Genomic DNA, 21,395 nt, shown 5'->3' on the forward strand with positions numbered 1-21,395 from the left:
TTTGTTCCAGAAGTTACCACAACTCTCGTCCTCTGTACCAGAGAAAGTTGGGAGACTGATGGTAATTTGACTTCAGGTTGTGTCGGATTTTGGGAAGCTCTGGCTGCAATGTTTGCAGTGGCCTTGTGTATTGTTATTAACTTGACAAAGTGTTGTAACTTTGTTTTGCATCTTCATAATCTGTGTTTTCTTGTACTAAAGCTTCCATTGCATCTTCTTCGATGTTAATAGCAGCAAGAACATACTTATATTTCAGGATTTGTTCTTTTACAAGCTTAAATTTGCTCTCTGCAACCTTATGATGGCCCTCCAGTTCTACATAACCAACTGGAGTGTGTTTACATAAATCATCGCATTTACTGATCTGTTATGTGGCCCTTCATACCTGTGAGGGTCGCCTTTACATTTTTGGTGGTAGACATGATGACTGTATTTGCTAGCCGTGTTGCAGATGTACTAATGCTAAGCCTTGTTGGACTTTGATTTATACTGTTACTAGCACTTGAGCTAGTAGAGCTACTAGATTCTGAACTAGAGCTATTTTATCATTTAAAATACACATTATATAATCATACACACTATAATTTGAGTGGTAACCTTGTATCTATGCTGGTTTTATCTCAAGCTAGCTCCTTAATTATCACTTGGTTGGTCAAGAGGCACAGATTAACACAAAGGTGAAATGATTATAGTTAAATTATTACTATAGTTATGATATTATGTAGACAACACAACTCTGGTTGTCATAAGAAACTGCATAAAAATATGGACTTGGTAGGTTGTAATATAGGTTCAACTCTTGACAAATGTAAATTCTTACCCTTACACCAGGTTAGCACAATAAATTAGACTAGGTTGCTGTACAACACCAGCCTAAAATGTTCTACCCCTGTGTAAGAATTAGTTTGTAAATTGTGATATGCAGTAATTGTTATGGTGCAATATTATGTAAACACTTACAATTATAAAAATCATATACATTTATGGGTAAATTAGCCTCTTATCAACCTCTTGTAATGAAAAAGCACAAATGTTCTTTTCGTTCAGGTCTCGGAACAATAATAGTGCTTGTTGTAAGTTCTGTTCACTGTTAGCAGAGATTGAAAAAGGTAGGCCTCAAAAATATGTAAGTGTCTTCCTGCTATAATTAGTGTTAATGTAAATAGTGTAAATATTGCACTAATTTATTGCACTAATTTTTATATGTTCTATCCAGTTTGTTGAGGACCATAACTTATGAGGGGAAATCCTAGCCTGTTTTATTGTCTTTTTTTGAATATTAAATATTTACTTTATTTTATTTTTTTTAATTGACTTTAATGTATTATTTTTCGTACGAGTTAGTCCTTAGTTGGTTAGTGGACTGCGTATATTCTGATTCAGCTGCTAGAACTTGTCACTCAGTTGGGGGGGGGGGGGGGGGGGGGCAATTTGTAGCTAAAATCACTTTGAAGTGGATTCTTCATAAACTACAAATTGTTTACCGAGTCTTTAATATGAAAATTATAAATCATACCACACATGGTGGTCTAATCTACTGTTATACTTAGATAATTTAATTATGTATACTACTCTATCTACTACTATACTACTCTATTAAACACAAAAGGGCCTTATCTGATCCTGTAGTTGTGACCTGCTAAGGCTGTGTATTTGTAGCATCAGATTAGGGTGTGGTCCTGTGCCTCAGAGTACCACGTAATAGCAGCTATCTGGAGGCCTGCAAGGTTGGTGTACAACTGGGTTAAACATTATGTTGCGAGCCAACTGTCTGCTTCAGTCTCTTCCTTCACAATTACCTGTTTGGGATATTTAAATGTTTAACATTAGTAAAAAGCACATTAACATATTAAGGTACAGGTATGACTTGTAATAAGAGGGATGTATAATGTAGAGTACGTACTTGTTAGGAATTTTTATCCCACAGTATAACCGCCTAACCTATTTGTTATAAATGGCCAAAATATACACAAAATACTTGGTAGGATGGATACTGGTGTTCCTGTGGTTGTCGAGGTGTTGTTGTGGTTTTGCTCGCTTGTTGACACGTAATCTGGGTGTCTATAGAGTTATGCCAGTTTGTATGGAAGGAGCCACCTCTACAGCGTGTTTTGTTATGATTCTACGGCGTATGTGACGACGCCTCTAGGGGAGCCGTCCTAAAATATTTGGTTGTTTTATTTATGATTAAGGAACAGTTAAGCTGTATTCTTTTTGTTTTCAATTATATTCAGTCCTAGTGAACACTTTTTTATTAAGTTTAAATATTAGACTGAAGTTTGAAAGGAGATGAGATATTTAAACATACGTCTTGTTGTATGATGTCACAGAATAACCCACTTTTTTTCTTTATGGGGGTAACTTGTGTGTGTGTGTGTGTGTGTGTCGGATTTCCGACTTACATCAGTGATGAAGCTTCCAGGTAGGCACCAGATTGTTAGTCTCCCTTCCTCTGTGATGCTGAACTACACCCCAGACTACTGTCTGTCCGAGACCCAGAACACACCTTCCCTCGATTAATTAATGAAGATTAACCACTGTACTGTGCCAACTGAGAGAACTCCTTTTTTTTTATTTTTCGTACCCATTCAAAATATGTGAGCGGTAGGTTGTGTACGAAATGGACTCTTTAAGGGCTCCATTGAGAGGCAGCCATCTTCGAAAAAAATTCCCAGAATGCCTTAGGTCTGCTGACTGGGTTAGTACTAAGTGAGCAGCCATTGCTGCCGCACGCGCCTCTGGCTCCCAAACACCTGTCCGATGCATTGTTGGAAGATCGCACTCTGTCGGTGAAATTCAGACCCTAGTATTTGAAGAACATAAGGGTCATGATATTGGTGAAGCTAGGTGCAATAAAAACCTAACGCAAAGGTCAGATGCAAGTGATACAGCACCTATGAGGTCGATACAGCGAACATATCCAGTTGTAGCTGTAACGTACGATTATGTTACGTTATTGGGTAGATTAGATAGTGTTTAGCGAGTTTCATATTTATTTAGTAGTCCTGGATACAGCAGTGTCCTAGACGTTGAGACGGAGCTTGGAGCAGAGCAGGAAGCCGAGTGTGGCAGGAGTCGCGGAGCTCTATGTGGGAGTGTTGTAGCTGGATGCGGTCCTGGTCTGCAGCCTGTTCTGTGTCGAAGCTGTAGCGTCTTGGAAACGATTAGAACTATCAACGCAGAGTGCTACATTCTTGACTGGAAATTGTACTGCTTTGCTATACTCAAATCGCTTGTTTATATACGGTGACTACACCTCACAATAAGATAGGAGGGTGGAAAAACCGTTACCTGTAAATAGGGATAGGATTACAGCTTGTGTAGTTCGTGCTAATTTGTTATGCCATTAAGATAATGGAGCGAGTACAAGTTTACTCGCTACATAGCTCTGGTTCCACCCTTGCCCACCTATGCAATCTCCAGTTTATATAGATGATACATGGATGAATCGTTTTCTGCGTTCAGTGATGATGCATCTGATACAAGTAGCACAGATGAACAGTGTTAGCGGCTTCCATGGTGGTGTTTTCCATAGATATTTTCAAGAATAGCTGAATTCCTTTCAGAATTCCTGAATCTCTTCTAGATATACTGACACTCTTAGAGGTTGGCTGAATTTCTTCGTGTGGCACCTTACAAAGCGATCTTTTCAAGACTACCTTAGAACATAAGAACATAAGAACAAAGGTAACTGCAGAAGGCCTATTGGCCCATACGAGGCAGCTCCTATTCTATAACCACCCAATCCCACTCATATACTTGTCCAACCCGTGCTTGAAACAATCGAGGGACCCCACCTCCACAATGTTACGCGGCAATTGGTTCCACAAATCAACAACCCTGTTACTGAACCAGTATTTACCCAAGTCTTTCCTAAATCTAAACTTATCCAATTTATATCCATTGTATATCCTTATGATTTACAAGTTTGGCTACATACCACCTACAAGTACTAAAACCAAGGGTGTACATGAGCACGTTATTTGCAAGCACACAGAACGAAGAAACAGAGCGAAAATCCATCTGTACCTGGTGCAACGAGAGCAAGATCCCGCTATGTACCATGGACTACTTCGTTGATTATTACTCACTTCCGAAGTACTGAGTGTGTAATACAGTGTGTTACTGTGTAAATAGTGCGTGAAACTGTACATATTGTAATTTTAGTGAATTTTTAACAAGTAATATTGCAACAATAAACATTTATTGTGGACACGTTACTGATATATGAATCACAGTTCCATGGAACAATATGAACATTCTACTGTATACATACTGTAAAGGACACAAATATGCATTGTATATGATAAAAAAAAAGCATTGGAAATTCATGGCACAAATAATTGGAAACATATTTGTGGCAACTCGCGGTACTTGAATGGCCCGGGCGACCATGTCTGGGAGCTTTACTCGGGGCGACCAGCCCGTGATGACGTCACAGCACACCTTGTCCACATCCCCACAGCCAAAGTGAAATATATTTATTTTTAGATAGACATGTTTAGGGAAGGGAATATATAATTTTACAAAGAAAAAAGAATTTTTTAGGAACACTTGATTTCATCCGCACAGGGGGAATGTCACTATAAACTTGACGCATCACAGTGGTTAAGCCACCCAAGAGGTGGCACAGGCATGAATAGCCTGTAACCCCTTCCCTCCTTCGTAACAAGCTTTTCTAGCCGTTCATCCCCAATTTTTCCTTGATTGGATGGATTTGAATCTGGTAACAAGTGATAGCCTTCCACCTTTTGAACTACTCGAGGCGAGGTTTCGTAAGTCAAATACTATCCCAAGTCTCTACTCTAGTCATCTCAACTGTCACATCTCTCTCCCCCGGAGTTAAGACAAAACCATGTGTACGTTAAACATGATTGTCTTATCCCAGACTGGTCCTCCAGACAGAAAAATTTATTTCCTTTAACAAAAATCTAACCTAACATAAGTATAATTATAATCATCTAAGCTTTAAGTATAAAATCCTGCTTTTAATAACAATATTAGTCCCAACTGTCCATTCAGCAGTGGCAGTCTGGCAAACAGTCCTCAGGACTGAACAACCTTCAAGGTTTACATCATCTTCTAGTTTACTTTGCAATCTTGATATTGTCTTGACCGAAGTGCTGGGAAGTTGACACCAACGAGGTCTTGCTATAGAAGTGAGCAATTATAGGCGTTGAGGCGGTGTTGGCGTGGTGAGAGATGAGTAGTTGCTGACTACAGGTCTAAGTTTCCATCCGCTGATGTCCTCATCGAGAAGTCGAGTCGAGGGAGGGGGAAGACGTACCGTGCGCGCTCCGTTAAAATCGTGACATTAATCGGGATTCTTAGGACTACTGCCATGGATTACTGATTACAGACATCACAAAGTGCATAGTGACTCGCTGGAAAATTGAAAATAGTCATTAACAATAGAACTTTGTGTTAAATAGGGAATAAACGGGAGACCACGTGTGAGCCAGTGAACGAGGCTTTGTGTACATGCGTGTATTAGGGAAAAAAATAGTGAACGGTGATTCGTGGAACAGTGATGTGGAACGGGTATCACAACAACATACAAGTTGGAAGTAAATATTATAAATATAGAATACTAGAAATATAGAATAGTGGCAAGAGGCGGCATCAGTGGTTATAAATCGGGTAACTGGAAACTGGTGACATCAACCTGGGACAACAAGAGGTCACCTGTACCGACCGGGGGACCAGCTTCGCTACCTACGCTAAGTACCTGCCATAAAGTTTGAACAAAATAACATACATAATATTACAAATGTACGGTATACATATAATATTATAAATATTAAACATATAAATATATATATACATATAATTTTATAAAGAGTTAAAAGGACTGACATCAACAAGTGATCCATACAGTGAATCTCAAATACGTGTCAACTGTACAGCCTCTGGGACCCTCACTCTCGACCGTGCGATAAGTACTGACCATACAGTAGAACAAATAAACATATATATTGTTACAAATATACAATATACATATATTATAAATATATAGATATATACAACAAAACAAGGCAAAATGGGAGTAAATAAACAAATTTGTGGCCACTGTAACAACTCTTTAAAGACGAAGGTAACGGGAATTGAATGTTATATCTGTAAGACTAGATTCCATTCGGCTTGTACATTAGTGAGTAACACTACGGCACCGAGAGCTGGCCACTTGCTTTGGGTGTGTAAAAATGACCTGCCAGCTTGGAATATCCTAAAAAACCTTCTAGATATCATGACGCATGATCGGAAAACATCATTCTTTGGAAGCCTACCAGCCATCCAGAAGGAGTGGGAAAGGAACAACAATTCTAATATATACAAGGGGCGGAGGCTATAGTCAGGGATGAAACTGAGGCTGAAACTCAGGAAGTTGTAAACTGACTCAGTAGGCCAGGACGTAGATGACAGTAAACTAGAAAGTGTACCGATAAACCAATTCAGAACAGAAGGACAGACTTGTGCAAATTTTATGCAAAGGGCATATGCAGACATAGATATGCTGGTAATAAGAAAGGATTAGAATGCAGGTACCAACATCCCAAAAAATGTTTAAATATGCTTAGGAAAGGTGAGTGTCGATTTGGATCAATATGTAGGTTTTTCCATCCTGACATGTGCCAAACCTCACTGGAGGACAGAAAATGCTATGACCTCAGCTGCCCACGCTTTCACGTGAAAGGCACGGAACGCTACATAAAGAGTGGCAAACAGGATAATGAATTTGGAGGAAACTCTCTAAATTTTTTCATACCAGACCGACAGAGAATTCAAAAGGAGCAGCATGGAGAGTGTATGGAACTGGATGCCAGATCCACTTGCATTCCAGAATTACAGATACAATTACCCACCGAAAGGGAACTACAACTACGACAGACAACTGCCCTACAACAATCAGTACTGGTCAGAACAAACTCATTATGTCCACGAATAATGGGCTTGCCGAAAAGTCTCCCATTCAAACTATCACTAAGAGTAACCTCATTCATCTTTGCCAACATACAAGGACTGCAAACAACAACAAACAACAAAGTACAGTTCATAAATGATGGCCTCACGGAGTCAAATGCAGTATTTGGAAAGCCAGAAAGAGATCTAACGTAGAAAGAGAACGCAGAAACGCAGGAAACAGAACACTATAAACGCAGGAAAAAAATAACGGAACTGCTTATGCAGACACGAATTTCCCGTCAAAGAAGGAATAATTTAAATAGGGAGATTGAAGAAATCGAGCGGAAATTGAAACTCATATGAAACTGAAGACAGTTAGATCAGAAAGCAATTCAGGAAATAAAGAAAAATCCAAAATATTTCTTCTCATATGCGAAATCAAAAGCAAAAACCACTGCCAGTATTGGACCTATTCGTACAAGTGAAGGTTCATACACGGAGGATGACAAAGAAATTAGTGAAATCCTAAAAAAGCAGTATGAGGACATGTTTAGCACTCCAATACACATGAAGGTGGAAGATCCAGAAAATTTCTTTGTGGGATATTCTAACCCCAAATATAACTGATATAAACACGAGTGCACTAAATTTTGAAAGAAATTGAAAACATGCCCATGCACTCGGCCCCAGGTCCAGACTCATGGAATTCAATATTTATAAAGAAATGCAAAGTGCCGGTAGCACAGGCACTCAGTATAGTGTGGAGGAAGAGCTTGGACACGGGGGAGATACCAGATGCACTTCAAGTAGCAGACATAGCCCCTCTACACAAGGGAGGGAGCAAAGCATTGGCAAAGAATTATAGACCAGTTGCACTAACATCGCACATCATAAAAATATTTGAGAGTGATTAGGAGTCAGGTCACCAATTTCATGGAGACCAATGGCCTTCACAACCCAGGCCAACATGGATTTCGAGCGGGAAGATCGTGCCTCTCAAAGTTACTTGAGCACTACGACAAAGTCACCGAGGCATTAGAAGTAAAACAGAATGCTGATGTGATATACACGGACTTCGCAAAGGCTTTCGATAAATGTGACCATGGCGTGATAGCACACAAAATGAAGTCAATGGGAATAACCGGTAAAGTAGGACGCTGGATACTCGGTTTTCTGTCAAACAGGACTCGGCGAGTAACGGTCAACTATATAAAATCTAGTCCAAGTGCAGTTAAAAGCTCTTTACCTCAGGGTACAGTCCTTGCACCGCTGCTTTTCCTTATTCTCATATCAGATATAGACAAAAATACAAGTCAGTTTCGTATCGTCCTTTGCAGATGACACAAAAATCAGTATGAAAATTACCTCGGTTGAAGACATTGAAAAACTTCAAGCTGATATTAATAAAGTTTTCGACTGGGCATCAGAAAATAACATGTTTAACAGTGATAAATTCCAGGTACTCAGGTACGGTAAAAATGAGGACCTTAAATATAATACAGAGTACAAAACACAATCAAATGTACCCATAGTAGGAAAACAGCATGTAAAGGATTTGGGAATAATAATGTCTGACGACCTAACGTTTAAGGAGCATAACCAAGCAAATATTGCGACAGCCAGAAAAATGATAGGATGGATTACGAGAACTTTCAAATCCAGGGATCCCATCACAATGGTTGTACTCTTCAAGTCACTTGTGTTGTCCCGTCTTGAGTACTGCTCAGTACTCACTTCCCCCTTCAGAGCAGGAGAGATTGCTGAAATAAAGGGAATACAGAGAACATATAGGCACGCATAGACGCAATAAGGCACCTAAATTATTGGGATCGTCTCAAAGCCCTCCAAATGTACTCACTAGAAAGAAGACGAGAGAGATATCAAATATTATACACCTGGAAGATACTGGAGGGCAAAGTACCAAATCTACACAGTAAAATAACAACGTACTGGAGTGAACGATATGGAAGAAAATGTAGAATAGAACCAGTGAAGAGCAGAGGTGCCATAGGCACAATCAGAGAACACTGTATAAACATCAGAGGTCCGCGGTTGTTCAACGTCCTCCCAGCAAGCATAAGAAATATTGCCGGAACAACCGTGGACATTTTCAAGAGGAAACTAGATTTATTCCTCCAAGGAGTGCCGGACCAACCGGGCTGTGGTGGGTATGTGGGCCTGCGGGCCGCTCCAAGCAACAGCCTAGTGGACCAAACTCTCACAAGTCAAGCCTGGCCTCGGGCCGGGCTTGGGGAGTAGAACAACTCCCAGAACCCCATCAACCAGGTATCAACCAGGTAACAGCATACTAGGCCTTAACGATTTTCTTCGTTTTCCCATCAAACACTTAACTTTAGCCCTAATGACGTGCAATGTGTCCCTTTATTGGCGGGTTAAGCACCCTCTACAGGGATCGTGCCATTCCTGTGATCACTTACCACCTGGAACGGGTATCACAACAACATATAAGTTGGAAGTGAAGGAAAATCGTGCATAGAATATTATAAATATAGAATACTAGAAATATAGAATAGTGGCAAGAGGCGGCATCAGTGGTTATAAATCGGGTAACTGGAAACTGGTGACATCAACCTGGGACAACAAGAGGTCACCTGTATTCACCGGGGACCAGCTTCGCTACCCTACGCTAAGTACCTGCCATAAAGTTTGAACAAAATAACATACATAATATTACTAATATACGGTATACATATAATATTATAAATATTAAACATATAAATATATATACATATAATTTTATAAAGAGTTAAAAGGACTGACATCAACAAGTGATCCATACAGTGACTCTCAAATACAACACAATACACCAAACAATGGAGAGGTGTGGCGAGTGTTCGGGAGTACTGGGAAAACGAAATGCAGGCGTAACGTGCTGCATCTGTAACATAAGATTCCACCTGGGCTGTACAGAATTAGCTCCAGGATGCATAAAAAGGCAAGGAATTTACTGGGTTTGCAAAGATGACAGATTAATGTTAGAGAACATAACTAAACTGATGAAAAACATCCCCGAGTCAGAGATTATCATTCACAGACAGGCTACCAGTGATATATGCGGACTGGGAAAAGTCAACATTGGATAACGACCAAAACTCAGGAACAGATAGTTTAGAGAACCGCTGCAGTAGTGTGGAGGAGGAGACTATTGTGGTACAAAATAACAGCAATATTGCAGAGCCAGATAATATAAACGATGAGAGCAACAGTGAAACAGAGTGCATAGATAAAGGAATTGGGACGAAAAACGGAGATGGCTCCAATAAAGAGGTAGACAAGACAGTCACAGATATAAATACCTTGAAAAACGCAAAACCGGAACACATTTGCAAATTCTACGCTAAAGGAATATGCAAATATGGAAAATTAGGAGCAAAATGCCATTTTCTGCATCCTCGAAAATGCAGGAACATGTTGGAGAGGGGTACATGCCGTTTTGGAACAGGGTGTAGATACTTTCACCCTAAATTGTCAATTTTCAATTAGGGACAAAAAATGCTACAATCTTCAGTGTCCGGAATTCCATGTGAGAGGTACAGAGCGTTATAGACGGGAAGATCAATATGACACTACTGGAAATTTTTTAGAGGAAGGCAGAAACAGAGTAGTAAATATAAGAGAGAGGAACAGTCAGATGGAACCACTACAGGATTACAGAGGGGAACGGAGATACTCACAAGACTGGAATTCAAATTACCAACAAGCACACAAGTACTACACCAGACAACACCCGTCCTACTACCAAAACTGGACGAATCACTTCCAAAACGACACACCCTGGACGCAAACACAGTGGCTTCCTTATCAGAGCCTCAGATATTAACACCAAGTAAGGCTTCCAGCACTTCCACTAACACGATAACATCATTTATATTTGCCAACATCCAGGGTATAAAAACACGCAAAACCAACAAAGTTCAATTTATAGATGGTCTCCTTCATGAGGCAAATGCAGTGTTTGCAGCCTTAACAGAAACCCACACAAAGGACTACCATGATGGTGAAATATGGATCTCAGAGTACAATCTTTTCAGATGTGATAGGAAACACTGGCTTCAGGGTGGGGTCAGCCTCTACATCAAAGACACACTCATCTGTACTGAGCTGCTAAACACCTCAAATTATATGGTGGAAGTGCTGATAATCAAAATAGAGATTTTAAATGTAGTTATTGTCCTTGTATATAAGTCACCGGAGGCAAACCCTCAGCAGTTTAAAGACCAACTAATGAAAATAAAACACTGCTTGGAAAACCTCACAAATCCAGCTCCGATCATCATCCTGCTTGGGGACTTCAACCTACGGCACCTGAAATGGAAGCACCTGGCTAATACAGTAATATCAAAGAATACCAGGAAGTAGCCTAAATGAACAGGCACATGCAAATGACCTGCTACGGATGTGCGACAGGTTTGCCTTAAACCAGCAAATAGTAGAACCAACTAGGAAGGAGAACACGCTGGACCTCATTTTCACTAATAATGATGAATTGATCAGGAACATAATGATTACAAATACCTGTTACTCAGATCACAACTTAATTGAAGTTATGACAACCATGGGGAGTAGACCTTCAAAACCAGTCCAGATTCCCGGTGGAGGAGATTTCAGCAAATTCAACTTCAATAATAAACAGATAAACTGGGAGCAAATAAACCAGGACTTCACATAAATAAACTGGAAAGAACAGCTAGAAAATGCAAACCTGAACCAGTGCCTGGAAAAAAATAAGCTCAGTAGCACTAGAAATATGTTCAAACCGCATACATCTAAGAAAAAAGAGGAAGAGATGCAGATTGGAACGGGAACGTCGTTCACTATATAGGCGAAGAAAACGAATCGCAGAACAACATGAGAGTCGCACCCTATCTCAAGAACGGCGAAGAAGGTTAGGTAGAGAAATAGATACAATTGAATGGAAGCTACAAGAATCATACAAAACCCAGGAGAGGCAAAGAGAGCAAAAGGCCATCAGGGAAATAGAAAGAAATCCGAAATATTTTTTCTCCTATGCAAAATCAAGATCAAAAACCACATCTAGTATCGGGCCCCTGCGAAAGGGAGATGGAACTTTCACCGATAACAAAGAAATGAGCAAGCTACTGAGGACGCAGTACGACTCTGTTTTCAGCGAGCCATTAAACACACTAAAGATTGATAACCCAAATGAATTTTTCATGGATACGATACCAACATCAAATCATATATCAGACGTCACCCTATCCCCACTGGATTTTGAAGCCATAAGCAGTATGCCTATGCACTCTGCACCAGGCCCGGATTCTTGGAACTCCATATTCATAAAGAACTGTAAAAAACCACTATCGCAGGCCCTCCACATTCTGTGGAGACAAAGCCTAGATACTGGCGTTATTCCTGATATACTAAAAACAGCAGAGATAGCACCACTTCATAAAGGAGGAAATAAGGCAGAGGCAAAAAATTACAGACCGATAGCGCTAACATCGCACATCATAAAAAATTTTGAGTGCTAAGAAGTAAAATCACAAAATACATGGAATCACAGCAACTCCATAACCCCGGACAACATGGTTTCTGAACAGGGCGCTCTTGCCTGTCGCAGTTGCTGGACCACTATGATATGGCATTAGATGCTATGGAAGACAAACATAACGCGGATGTAATTTACACAGATTTCGCAAAAGCTTTTGATAAATGTGACCATGGTGTTATTGCACATAAAATGCGTTCAAAAGAAATTACCGGAAAAATAGGCAGATGGATCTACAATTTCCTGACCAACAGAACCCAATGTGTAATAGTCAACAAAATAAAATCCAGCCATCAACCGTGAAGAGCTCAGTCCCCCAGGGTACTGTGCTTGCTCCAGTACTTTTTCTCATCCTCAATTCGGACATAGACAAGAACACAACCTATAGCACTGTATCATCCTTTGCAGATGACACTAGGATCTTCATGAGAGTAGGCAACATAGAGGACACGGCGAACCTCCAGTCAGATGTAGATCAGGTCTTTCTATGGGCTACAGAAAATAATATGGTTTAACGAAGATAAGTTCCAGCTCATGCGCTATGGAAAATATGAAAATATAAAAACGGAAACCACGTACAAAACTCAGGCAAATCATAACATAGAACGAAAAGGCAATGTAAAGGATCTGGGTGTACTCATGTCGGAAGACCTTACCTTTAAAGAACACAATAAAGTAGCCGTCACAACTGCAAGAAAAATGACAGGTTGGATAACAAAAACTTTTCACACTAGAGATGCTATACCGATGATGATACTTTTCAAAACGCTTGTGCTCTCTAGAGTGGAGTACTGCTGCACAATGACAGCACCTTTCAAAGCTGGAGAAATTACTGACCTGGAGAGCGTGCAGAGATCCTTTACTGCTAGAATCCACTCAGTAAAACATCTAAACTATTGGGACCGACTAAACAGCCTAAAACTGTACTCCCTTGAGCGCAGGCGGGAGAGCTACATAATAATTTACACGTGGAAAATATTAGAGGGGCTGGTCCCAAACCTGCACACAGAAATAACATCACATGAGACCAGAAGACATGGCAGGATGTGCAGAATACCCCCGTTGAAAAACAGATGTGCAACAGGTACTCTGAGAGAGAACTCTATCAACATCAGAGGTCCGAGACTGTTCAACACGCTTCCACTACACATAAGGGGCATAACTGGCCGACCCCTCACAGTGTTCAAGAGAGAACTGGATAAGCACCTCCAAAGGATACCTGATCAACCAGGCTGTGACTCGTACGTCAGGCTGCGAGCAGCCGCGTCCAACAGCCTGGTTGATCAGTCCGGCAACCAGGAGGCCTGGTCGACGACCGGGCCGCGGGGACGCTAAGCCCCGGAAGCACCTCAAGGTAACCTCAAGGTAAGGTAACTTCGTTACTCATGTTGTTCCTTCAGCAGACGTGGCTTTCTAGAGAACCAGAGAAGGACTTTGCATATTCTGGCTGCTGGCTTACACTCCTCGTCGACTATACATCTTCCACTTCCGGTCCTACATTGGGCTTTGTTCATACAGCTAGGTTGGGCATGCTCCGATGACATTAGTGAGGCAACAGCCCATCATAATTACTCGTTGACGTCTAGAACCAGCTCTTCTAATGAGAGCATACTGTGAACACCCTTATATGGGTGAGGCATCAACCAGGTGACTTTTGACATCACCTCTGAGAGGGGAGGGTTGGGGGTGGGGGGTTGAAGCGTATCCCCCCACCCCTCTGTCTGGGGTCCAGACCATCTGGCACCCCCTGCCAGAAGGAACAGCATGAACACCGTTCCACTGATCTCAGTTATTCAACGTGTGGTTGGCTCTATGGGACGAGGAGGCTGGGTACAGTTAGGCATGGAGTTGAAAGACACAACTACAGGACTGATGGAAGCATGGATCTCACACAGGGGTTGGAAATGCACAGCTCCCAATTTCAGGGAGGTTACATACTCCTCCCCAAGTACAAACACACGAGCATCTTTATTCATTGCCTTCTAAAAAAAAATTAAACTAGTTCTAAAATAATTGACTAAACCATACAATAAGTTTATTAGAACCTGCCAGGTTTGCACGTGACCTTGTCATCATAGGGTGACAAGGTTTAACCAGACTGCAAATGAGGGTTGAAAGAGGGTCCTCCTCCTCAACGGAGTCAGGAAAGGGAATTACTGACAGCAATTCCAAATTCCTCCCTGACAATGTATGACTTTAGGGAGAATTTGAATGGTTTTCGATCCAAATATGCAATAAATGAAAACTGTTTCGATTTTAATCAACCTTTTTTGACAAGTTGTATATGAAAAGTTTAATCTGGTCCGTCTCAGCATCGTAGCATAGGAAGGGAGAAAAAAAAGTCAATTAATCCAAAATGGTCAAAAACTATTATCAAATACAAGTGTCAACTGAAATCATGTCTCTCAGCTATCACAATAGGATATATTAAAAAATATTTTAGTTTTATTAAAAAAAATGTAGATTTTTTATAATTTTCTCTTGTTTATCGGGTGATTTGCATGAACTTGTACACCTGACTGCATGTAAGCCTATCTGTAAGGGTGCCAATTTTGGAGGAAATTGGTTGATGTCAACCTCAAGTCAGATGGCAACACCTTAGACTTTATTTTTTCTTATTTTTTTTCAAGTAACATAAACGTTCAAATATCTTTCATTTTTTATTCAGTTTACATGAAACTTACACCTTATATGTAAAGTTTTTCCAAAATCCTGAGAAAGCATTTTTTCCAAAGTTCATTTATTGATTTTATTAATAGCAATAAACATGATATATTTGCATAATTTTTTGGGGGAACTTTGACTATTTGTATTAGGAAAACTAAAGATTTTTGGAAAATCCCCAACTTGAGATCCTTTATTATATGCTAATGTGTCAGAAAAGTGTCACAGAATGATTATATTTAGCAGGTGGGGTTGTAAATTTTGTTTAATATGAATTGTTGTTTGTCTGGTCATCGAAGATGCCCTTAATTATAAAATTTACCGGGCCTAATTTTCTAATAATTCTATACTGACCCTGCCATTTGGCTGCTAATTTTTTACTTTGATTTGCGGGGGCCCTTTCGTTCAGTCTCATTACTAAACTGCCCTCTTTTAGTACCAATGGTCGCACCTGCTTATCATAATAGTGAGCATACTGCATATGCGCTTGACTGGACGCCTTGGCGGCTACTCTCCAGGAATTTTTAATTTTTATGAGAAATTCTGAAGGATAATCCTCTCCAAAAGTTAACATTGCAAGCCTGATGCAAAGTTACATGAATGGCCAGTGAACAGTAAGAGTGGCTGAGTATTAATCGACTGATGCACCACTGTGTTCAGTGAAAACTGTACATAAGGTAACTGTTCATCCCATGAGGCTGGGTCTCTTTGCCAGAATAGCAAGCACGTATTTTAGTGTACAGTTGGTTCGTTCCACCATGCCGTTCGCCTGAGGGTGGTATGGAGTGTGGTTTCTAAGATCAGACATTCTTGAAAAATCTTATTCACAAACTCTTGTCCCCGATCAGACACTAAAATTTTAGGTCCAAACACAGTTACGAATCTAGATAAAAATGCGTCAGCTAGTGTCTACGGGTCCTTATGGGGAAGTGCTACCAAGGTTGCATACCTGACAAATGGTCCACTAACACAAGAGCATACCTGTTGCCTGAGTAACTACTGTGCAAATGAATCAAGTCCGCACCTACCCTATCTAGAGATTCAAATTTCAAGAAACTCTTGGAGTGGGGCCTGTACCTTTGGGGCACCTTTTCGTCTGACAGGTGGAACAAGACTTTACATACTTAATCACTTGTGATAATAAGACAGGGAAGTAGAACAAAGACTTTGCTCTCATACACGTCAAGGCTTGAGATAATTTGGAGTGGTTGAACCCCATGCACAGATACAATTAATAAGATAGGGATAGATTAGGGCATAGTGTAATGAGGAGAGCAGAGTGGGGAACATAATATCCGATTTTAGAAAGTATACCGACCGTTTTTTAAACTCTTTTGGCAATGTGTTTTATGTGGGTGCTGGTGCCGAAGTTCAGTCTGTTGACTATGGATAGGCCAAGGAACCTCCCTTAATTCTTATTGGTAATGTTGACATTGTCTATCTGAAGTCGAGTCTGATTTGATGATTTACTACCAAATTAAATGTAGGTGATTTCTATGTTTAGTGTAAGTTTGTTGGTTGACATCACCGAGTGAACTTTTTTTTAATTCACTGTTGACAATAATATTTAGTTTGTGGGGTTGGGGTCAGAATAGATGAAGGTAGTATCGTCAGCAAAAAATATTGGTTTAAGAATGTTAGAAATATTTGGCAAATTATTAATGTATACAAGAAATAGAAGATAACAAAATGCTGCTCTGTGACACCCCTATGGCACCCCTAGTGTCAATGAGAGAATTGGGGAGGATATGCTTTTGATGACTATATATATTGGTGATATATATTGGTCACTGAGATAGGAACGAAAATAGTCCAGAGCAAGGCCTCGAATACCATAGTGGTGAAGTATAAGTAAAAGGTAGTTATGATTTACATAATCAAAAGCCTTTCTCAGGTCAATAAAGAGGCCAATTGGAACTCATTTTTGTTAAAGGCTGTGCAAATTATATTAAGCGGACTAATAATGGCATCATTGGTACTCTTTTGGGAACAGAAGCCAAACTGGCAGGGACTTGAATAAGTTGTTTTACAAAGTAGGAGTAAAGCTGTTTGCAAATAATTTTTTCAAATTTTTGAAAGAATAGGTAGACTAGATATTGGTCTGGTTTGATATTAGATACGAGATATTTCAGTAATGATATTGGAAGAATGCTGGTTTTCAGTTACGTCAGTCATTAAAGAAATTCGTTAGGTGGTGTTAACACTTTTTTCTTGTCTGTTTTCTTTTTTCTTTCCTTCTTTCTTTACAATGATCGTTCCATTCCCATTGTAACACTGTTTTATAAGTCTTAGGTTTGTTTGCGAATTATATGCAGCCTGTGGAGGAGGGATCTACGCTGCTTTGTAAGGCACTCATTGACAGAGGTTGATTTTTTGCTAGCTGCTGTTTGGATGAGGTCATACTTAGCAGTGGGACTATAGAGATGATGAGCATTTGCCTAGTTCTACAGGGACTGTTTTCATCTATCCTGACAGCTGATTTGATATCAAAGTTGACTTTGATTTTTGAATTAATTAGTGCATTAGTGAAGTAAATGATACACCCACGGACTACAAATACAATTAGTCACCAACAGAACCTAAACACCTAACCTAACCTATGCCTATATGTGCACAATGTTAATATATTATAAATTAATATTTGAGAAAATTCCCGTTTTGAATGAATAGCATGTAAAAATTAATGAATGCGTCTGAGGGGTCGAACGATGGATGTAATGGACTTGAGTCGAGGATGGTTTGCAGTATTGCGCAGTGAGCTGGGAGTCTAATACCGTCACTAGTTAATATTTCTACGTCACTGTTAGCACCAGTCTTCTGCATTTTCCGTAAGTGACGAGTCAGATCTTCCAGGAATCCAGTGCTTTAGCCATATCATTTTCACACACCCCAAAGCGTAGGAGAGCGGTCAGCACATCGTCTTCCAGGAGCTTGAACACATTAAGGGTCAACAGGAAACGAGAATTCTCTGCCATTTCAAACCGCCATCGCTAGCTCGTGCAAGACCCTTCTGGTGCTGATCTCTCCCCTGTAAACTGCAATAGTCATAGATATAAGGTCAATATATATATTACACTTGACACTCCAATGATACAATGTTACTGTTAACAAATCACTTTACATGAAATTTAAAACTGTCGTATTTAAACGTAAGAACAAAGAGTTCAGGATTCAGCTCAAGTCCTCCACCTCGGTTTGCTTTTGTTATTTGATATACACTGGATGTCTACTGTGTTTATATAAAATTAACACACTGGATGTGTGTTAATAACACGTCCATTTAAGCAAGCAAGCAGACCAATATTACAACGACGTCTAACTCTCTATCCACAAACTCTTCCAGCAGTGTGTCCACCCGCAAACCTCCGCCAACTACGTGCCCTGCCATCCACTTTGTGGCTCTTCCCTCCCTCCTGAGCTCCACCCATGGGTGCGTGCCAGCCACCACCTCCCTCCCCCTCACGCTCCCTCCCTCCCTCCCCCTCACGCTCCCTCCCTCCCTCCCCCTCACTCTCCCTCCCTCCCTCCCCCTCACTCTCCCTCCCTCCCTCCCTCCCCCCCTCACGCTCCCTCCCTCCCTCCCCCCCTCACACTCCCTCCCCCCCTCACGCTCCCTCCCTCCCTCCCCCTCACGCTCCCTCCCCCTCACGCTCCCTCCCCCTCACGCTCCCTCCCTCCCTCCCAACCCCTCACGCTCCCTCCCTCCCGCCTTACCCGCCCCTCACCCTCCCGCCTTACCCGCCCCTCATCCTCCCTCACCCCCCCTGCTTCCCCCCTCACCCCCCCTGCTTCCCCCCTCATTACTCCTTCCCTGTAACCACACCCTACTACCCTTTCCCCTTTCTCAGCTTTGCCCACAAATTTAATGTTCAACATTTAGTTTAATATAGTTTAATTAATAAAATATTATCTCTTGTAGAATAATATTTGATAGTTTATATATTGAATATACATATTGTGACGGTGTTCCCCCCCTTATATTTCTCCCACGCCTGCAGTAAGTCATGTCTACTTTTCCCAAGCGTTCTCTACGTTGCAGGCTACAATTTGATATATGGGAGAGAGTGAAGTGTTTTCGGAGAGCCGAGAAATTTGTGAAATAGTAATATTTTGGCCTGTGGTATAGGCCCTTTAGGGAGCCAAGATGGCGCTTGCCTCCCTGATTTCCCGCCTAAACCATGTGACGTCAGTGGCACCGGATTGGTCACCGACAGCAATGTGGCATCGGGAGCCAATGAAAACCTCCCGTGGCGAAAGTGACGTCACGAAGGAAGGGGGTCCGGGCAACGCGACGCGCTGGCGCCAGCAATCAGACATGACACGTCAAAGAGGTCAGACGTGCGACGATTGGTCCTGTCAGTTTGGCAGTTGTTTCCCGCTCCCGTGGATTTACGCGTCGCCTGAAGTCTGCCAGTACTCTGTGAGGTCTTCCCTAGTTCATGTGTTGAACCAGAGAGGGAATCGACGGTTATTTGAGCAACAAGTGCTCCAGTCAGGTACTGTGCAAGCAGCAGTGAAGCCGTGCAGTGACGTATGTGACGTCTGTGGCAGTTCACCAGTTCGTGACAGCGTAGTGGCTGACAGAGCCACTGGGTAGCTGAGGAAGGAGAGGACTATTTGGGGAATCCGGACGACTGTTGCTGAGACGTAGGCGGCAGCCGTTGCTGGGAGAAGACGACGGCCAGGAGACCGACTCCAACCCTTCAAGAAGTCAAGGAGGAGGACGGACCTGCAGAGAAGAGGGCACGGAGACGACGCGCTAAACGGTGGGACGACGAGAGGCTCTGGTAGGACACGACGACGTGTCGTGTGGGGGCGTTCCCGACACGAGGACCAGGAGCTACATCTCGACTCTCATCGGAGGATAGGTTGAAGTAGGTGTTTCTAGTTCCCTCCCCATTTCCCTTTAGTTAGCTATATTATTCGGCTATATTATCTAGCCTGAGGAATTTATGTCGTGAGCATGTCTCACCAATGTCACAGTGAGGCACCAGTTTGCCGTGTAGTACTATCAAGAGTACTTGTAATACTTATGTTGATTATTGGTGTGTACAGGCACCAGGAACAAGTGATAAATTTACTGTGTTGTGTATATCTTTCTCGAGATTTTGATGTGAACATATAGTGATAAATTATATATAATATTATGCCAGTATTTGGAAGTTAGGCTATGTGCCCAGAAACTATTTATTTTAACATTTACTGATGTCTAATCTATATGCATTATTATGTCTGTGTTCGTGCAGTGATTAATCATTTGTGAGTACAGTGAATTATTGCGTTATCGCCCACGAGAGAAAGTACTGAAAACTCCAGTGTTAATATTCCATAATATATTGTTGAATGAAGGGCAGTGAAGGCCATTACAATGAGTCCTTGTAGCATTGATTGTAGAAAAGACTGTTTGAGCCTGAGTACAGTGTAACTACGAAATACGTGCTATTGTAGCCAATATCGTGTGTGGAGTTCATAGTAATATTGGAGAACTTAAAGAAACAGCGCGCGTGAATCTATAAAACAAGCAAATAACTTTCGCGCGGGGGCCAGGCGATCAGCTGTTCTTGACACTTGATGAGGAGGGGAGGTGTTGCCACTTAGCGAGTGCTTACTATTCGTGGGAACTACCGGCCGCTGCCAGGATCAGTTGATTTATCTATTATTGTTTGGCCTTGTGACATCTTTCACACATTTTAAGTAAAATACAAAATTACTATTGTGTTTTTATCATCTCCTCCATTGATCTTGTGGCTATATTATACTGAAAGCATAGAGTGATAACAGTAAGTACCTGCCTGAACTCCTGATCTATTGAGTGTGACCTTGCCAAGGCTACCACTAATTCCACCAGTCCACTGAGGTGTTACTGGCCACCTAAAACACCAGTTGGCGACCTTGTGGTTAACCGTAGAGCCCGATTGTTGGGGAGGGCACATGACAGTCAAGTGAACGAGTTGTGTTCCCACTCTTTCTTAATCGGAGGCCGTTGAGATTGACTGGGAGACTCTCCTGGCATGCAGTGGCGCCGTGAGGATCGAGTGAAGACCCACAGGGCTACGGTGAGTGACCTTGAGCATAACTATTGCTCTCCCCAGAGTGAGAATAGAGAAGTGTAAAACCCCAACAATATCAATATATAGTTTATTATATAATATATACAATATTTCTATCCTACATCTCTTTATTAAACTAAGAAAATAGTTTCTTTAACATAACAAAATCAAAACCAAGACAAACTTTATGTATTAACAAACTTCTTTAAGTATTATATCAAACTAAACATGTACTACTATTCGTAACA

At 41.2% G+C, this 21,395-nt stretch overlaps 1 long non-coding RNA gene across 1 annotated transcript in view; it reads left to right on the plus strand.

The window, feature by feature from the left end:
* The window catches only part of LOC138355726 (uncharacterized), a 55,924-nt gene extending 36,739 nt beyond the window's left edge, over nt 1-19,185 (plus strand). Inside the window, exon 4 of the long non-coding RNA XR_011224011.1 lies at nt 19,137-19,185. This is a non-coding gene — a long non-coding RNA (uncharacterized lncRNA). The remainder of the gene's footprint in view (nt 1-19,136) is intronic.
* Nucleotides 19,186-21,395: the final 2,210 nt, after the last annotated feature.

The sequence above is a fragment of the Procambarus clarkii genome, chromosome 69, assembly GCF_040958095.1.
Source record: "Procambarus clarkii isolate CNS0578487 chromosome 69, FALCON_Pclarkii_2.0, whole genome shotgun sequence".
NCBI classification, from domain to species: Eukaryota; Metazoa; Arthropoda; class Malacostraca; order Decapoda; family Cambaridae; genus Procambarus; species Procambarus clarkii.